This window comes from Theobroma cacao, chromosome 7, assembly GCF_053813885.1.
Source record: "Theobroma cacao isolate CCN51 chromosome 7, ASM5381388v1, whole genome shotgun sequence".
Taxonomy (NCBI): Eukaryota; Viridiplantae; Streptophyta; class Magnoliopsida; order Malvales; family Malvaceae; genus Theobroma; species Theobroma cacao.
In genome coordinates, this window is record NC_142645.1 from 995,184 (window position 1) to 1,001,095 (window position 5,912).

Below are 5,912 nucleotides of genomic sequence, written 5' to 3' on the forward strand. Positions count from 1 at the left end.
TGATACAATTCCTCATTGGTTGGGAAGTCTTGCACAGCTACAAGTTCTTGTATTACGATCAAACAAATTCCAAGGTTCCATTCATGGTGCTAGGTCCAGTAATTCATTCTCCAAAATCCAAATTTTTAACCTCTCAAATAATTACTTTAATAGTCCACTTCCTGTTAAATATATAAAAATTTGAAAGCTATGATAAATCTCACAAAAAATGATAGTGCAAGTTCATACATGGGGCTGGATGCATATTGTGGATCTTATAGCTATTCTATTAAAATTGCAATAAAAGGACAAGAGGTTGAATTAGAGAAAATTTTCATCACGTTGACTAGCATTGACCCCTCAAAGAATGAGTTTCAGGGTGAGATTCCAAAGGTTATTGGAGAGCTTAACTCACCCAAAGGGCTTAACCCTTCTCATAATAACCTTAGTGGTTGTATCCCCACATCCATGGGGAATTTGATTAGTCTTAAATGGCTGGACCTCTCTTCAAACAAGGTGGTTGGGAAGATTCCTACACAGTCAACTAGTTTGGGTTATCTTGAAGTCTTAAACCTTTTAGAAAATCAGCTCGTTGGACCTATACCTCAAGGAAACCAATTCAATACCTTTGGCAATGATTCTTATGCTGGTAACTTGGGATTGTGTGGGTTTCCATTGTCAAAGAGATGTGACAACACTGAGGCATCCTTTTTTCATGAGGAAGAAGATTCTAAATCGTGATTTGGGTGGAAAATGGCATTGATGGGTTATGGAAGAGGACTAGTGTTGGGAATATTTGTAGCATGCATCATGTTCACACTTGGAAAACCAAGATGGCTTGTAAGGATGGTTGAAGAAGTAGGCTACAAATTGAAGAGATACCTCAAAGGACGAAGGAATTTCTAAATTAGTAAGGATGCTGTTGCAGACTTTGTATTTTTCTTCCTAGAATAAATTTTCCTTCATGGTAATGAAATTGCAAGCATGTCATTGTGTTCGTGGAATTTAAACTTGAATTTTCTACCCTTTTTACAAATTTTGACATGGAATTTTAGTTGCAACCACTGCCCCTATATATCTTTCGTCTGTAAGCTATACGAACATATTAATATGAATACATAGCACATGAATTAAAAGAACAACGAATGAAGTGCAATTAAGGTATGAGGTCTTTCTCCAAAGCTTCTCCAACTAAATTAGTTCTTCCGATTTGTTGGGGAATATAGAAGGTGGGGTTTTAATTTGTTTAAGCAACAAAAAACTTTGTATAGAATATACTTTATAGTGGGTTCATTTCAAAAATACCGATCATAAATAAGGTATTTTGGGAAATAGTCATCTCTATAATTTTAATTACTTTTAGCCGAGAGAAATTTAATTTTGGACAAAATTACTCTCAATGAAACCGATTCATATGTTTAGGTCTGCACCTCAAACCGATTCATATCCTTTGAACTTTCCTCACCAAACCATACATCTCTAGAGTGTTCTTTGTTAGAAAGAAAAACCTTTAAGCATTTTGAGTATTTTGGAGTAGTTTTTGAGACACGAAGAAAAACTTTTGAGTATTTTGAGCATTTTAAGTATTTTAGAGTGGTTTTTGATATATAAAGAAAAACCTTTTAGCATTTTGAGCATTTTTCATCAAATAGGTATATTCATTGATTATATTGTTAAATAGAATATGGTGTGTTGTTTGAAATTGTTGAGTTTGTAAAATAGAATTCAATAGTTTTAGTGGTTTTTAAGCATTACGTAACCGGTTTTTAGGCATTACGTGATTAGTTTTTAAACATTACGTGACTAATTTTTAGATATTGCATGACTAATTTTTAGGTATTGCGTGATTGATTGATATAACATTACCTGACTGGTTGATAGGCATTGTGTGACTAGTTAGTAAGGCATTGTGTGACTAGTTAGTAAGGCATTGTGTGACTAATTTTTAGGCATTACCTGAAAATCAGTCACGCAATGACTACAACCTAGTTACACAATACCTAAAAATAAAAAAACGCAATGATTAAGTCATGCAATGCTTAAAAATTTGTCTCACAATACCTAAAAACTAGTGACATAATGTCTAAAAACCAGTAATGCAATACTTAATAACTAATTGATTTGCTTGCTTGTAGTCAAGTTTAAGTTGCCAAACAATGTTCTAATTTGTAGATATGTCTAATCAATTTCAACCCCTTAACTTTGGAGTTTTATGGATATAAACGAATAAATCCAAACCCCTAAAACATATACATTGATGTTATCTCTTCTCTTTGGAAGCACGAGAAAAAGCTAGATGGCGAGATAGAGAGTATTTGGTAGAAACGAGAAATCAGGATTTAACTTTAAAATTTTTGTCTAAATGATGGGATAAAGAAAACCGAAGCTATTTTAATTTATGTGAAATTGTTTAAAAGGCATTGTTGTCAAGTCATGTCAAAAATTAGCTAAAAATAGTTTAAATTATAATAAATAATATTTTTGAATTGAGTTTATGAGGAAGGTTTCTCACAATTATTACAGTTCAATTGTGGTTGCAAGCATCAACCTCTGTTAGAGAAACAAAAAACAAGGATGAACAGAGGATAATACCAGCAACGCAACGGTCATGTTATTAATTAAATCACAACACTTATCTGGAACGTAAGAGAAAATTTTCAGGAAAGAGATAAATTGAAAACAAGGAAGTGAAAATGATTTTCATCACTGCATTAAGCGTATTTATACATGTGGTGATTTTCATCACTGAAAGAATAAGAACGAGAAAACAGTTAACCTAAAAATAAGGGATCAAAGATAGCATATATCATTCAAATAACTGCTGTTTTTAATGGCTCACGACATGTGGTCTTTATTACAGCGTAATTAAAAACTACTTAAGAATAAACTTCTAAGTCAGGTGGTTGACATGTGGACATCTTTATCTATCAAGTACTATGCCACACCTCTGCAACCGAGACTTCAATATCCATTATTATCACACCAAACACTTAGTTTCAGGTCAAGCATGCACAACACCACGTAAATCATGGGACAACATGATTTTCTTTGAAGTGTTGTTTACTCTCAACTTTTCTCTTGGGGAGATTTGTTGGATGTTTCATTGAGTGCAAGCATCTTGGTGGAGTCAATTGCAACTCAAAGCATAAACTCTTTTTCTACGAGAAAAACGTTTCATTAAATAAACGTTGGTGGAATTTATAATGGAATGATCGGTTCAATTGGATTCAATTCCTCTCTTTACTTTTAGATTAATTTGATTTTTTTTTCTTTGCCAAGATTTGAAAACTTAACATTGAGAGATCTTCCTATTCACCTCATCTTTTCTCCAACTGCAATTCTTGGCTGAAGATAAAGTAGTAAGCTTGACGAGCTAGACAATCTAATTAATAAATCAGAACAATAGACTCGATATATACATATAGAAGATCATGACAACCCAGACTTTTTTTTTTTTTCTAAAATATCATCCTCATAAGAACTTCTTGTTTTGAAAGTTTTAAGATTGCAAACTTAATTTGTAGTTGATCACATTATTAGCAAAGATATGATCCAAATCAATTTAGTTTCAATCCCACATTATAACTTTATTCATGAATAAGATAAATTACAAAAAAAAAAAAAATCAGTGTTTCATTTTAAAGCCAAAGAAAAAAAAGGAAATACCATCCCATAGTCTAAAATCTTGAATATAAATTTGAAGTTGTTTATATTGTAGGGCTCAATTCCCGCACCAATTAAGATAATATATATTGCATAACGTCACCACTTTGGAAATGATTTATATATATAGCGTAAACGTGGGTCTGTGTGGTTGGCCATTGTCAAAGAAATGTGGAAACACCATCTTCAGAGTCTGAAGGAAATGATGATCATGGAAATGGAGTGGTGTTTCGCATGCCTATAACATATATTATTATAAACAATGTGCCAATACAAACACAATCAAAACCTTGAGGTTGTGCCACAACGTGTGTCTCCACTTCCCTTGAGTCTGATTTGATGGTTGACTCCCAAAGTTTTCTTAGTGCATCCATCCACTATCACTTTATCAATTTAATATGCAAAGAATTCTTCAACTTTTTAGTTATTTAGTTGCAATATTCAATTTGGAATTGAGTTTGAAAAGTGTAAATTACTTGTTTTTCCCCTTAAATTCCCTCCATTAATACTTCAGCAATGAGTCCGTGGAAAATCATACATTGTATCACAGAGAATTTAGAGAATGATATGAGAAAACTGAGAATGGTAGTTTTGTTTATTTTTCTGACCTTGATATTTATCTGTCAATACTTGGGCATCCAATCGTCAATGTTTTTAATACCTGAAGAAATAATGGTTTTCCTACAGATATTAAGTCAGAGCTAGTCTCACCATCACGCAAACTGTATCCTAACCTTCCTTTTCAGGATGAATTGAGATCCTCTCCATCACAACTTTATAATTTCCCTCAATGTTTCTATTTATTCTCTAACATTCTAGACTAAGAAATTAAAAATGTCATGTCTAAGCATTAATCTAAATCAGAAGGTAATTCTAAGCCTTTGTCACTTGAAAATCCTTAATTCTCAGCCAACCCACTTTCATTTCTTCGAGAAAGTGCTCATCTTCCATGCTTTTGAATCGAAATTTGAAGTACCCATCAAAGTGCTCATTTCGTGGATACTTGTGCAATGTTTCAGTGAGTGCGCATTTGAGGCATAAACTTTTTCATTTGCTTTTAATGGGAAAAACGAGTCATTAAATAAACTTAAGACTTTGAAATTTATTAGTAGCAAAAGTATTCATCCAATCAATTTCAAAAGTATTGAAATTGCGTGAAGTTGCGTAAAGTGGGGTTTGTATGGTCTGCCATTGTAAAAGAAAAGTGGCATTAAATAACATTAGATGGTTGACCTATGAATGTGCAAATGCCAACACAGTCAAAACCTTGAGATGTTGATAGTGCCACAACATGTGCCTTCACTTTCCTTGGGTCATGATTAGATGGTTGACTCCCAAAGGTTTCTTAGTGCATCCATCAATTATCACTTGATCAATTTAATATGCAAAGAATTCTTCAAATATGTAGTTATTTAATTGCAATATTCAATTTGGAATAGATTTTGAAAAATTGTGTCAAATTACTCTTTGATTAATAGTTCAGCAGAAAATATTCATTGTATCACAGAGAATTTAGAGAATGATGTATAAGAAAACTGATTTAAAGCTAAGTAGCAGAAAATGGAAGACAAACAATAATTGAGGTGTTTCTCATTCGTTTATTTGAAATTGCTAATACTTATCTGTGAATAATTTGGTCTTAATTAGATATCATATCAACATGGGAGCAGAAGAAGCTTAAGTTAAGAGACATCAAAGAAGTAAAAATTAAAGCACAATTGAAACTAGAAGTACATGGTATAAACAAAATGCAAAATTGGCCCAGTTGGAGGAAATTTTATCATTGCTGCACTCTTAGATTATTTATCTATTTATTATTATTTTTCTTCTTTCTTTTCTTCTCTGAGTTAAAAGAAAACTTACAAATATAAAGAATGAATGAACAAAGTCAAAATTAATACTTGTTTTGATTAAGAGAGGAAAACAGAAGACCTTTTCAAAATGTTAATTTTAGAAATAGAGGTCATATAGAACTTTTCATGCATGTATTTCACATGAGAATAGCAAAGAGTGATACACGATTGCTCTATTCCTCTTTAATCTGCCTGTTAGATTATGGATTCTTATCTTCTCTCATTATATTTTATTAGAAATTTAACAAAATGGAGTCGAACTTAATTTTTATTTTAATTTAATATGAAATTTTAGAAAAATGTTCTGATTTTTATACTTTTGTTAAAGTAGTCATATGAATTTTTTAAATTAATTTGCGATATCTTTAGAAAATGAATATAACAAAAATCTTGAATATAAATTTCACGTTGATTATT

At 31.7% G+C, this 5,912-nt stretch overlaps 1 pseudogene; it reads left to right on the plus strand.

Annotated features, from left to right (window-relative positions):
* Nucleotides 1-228: 228 nt before the first annotated feature.
* On the plus strand, nucleotides 229-720 carry LOC148761372 (receptor-like protein 9DC3 pseudogene; annotated as a pseudogene).
* The last annotated feature ends 5,192 nt before the right edge of the window (nucleotides 721-5,912 follow it).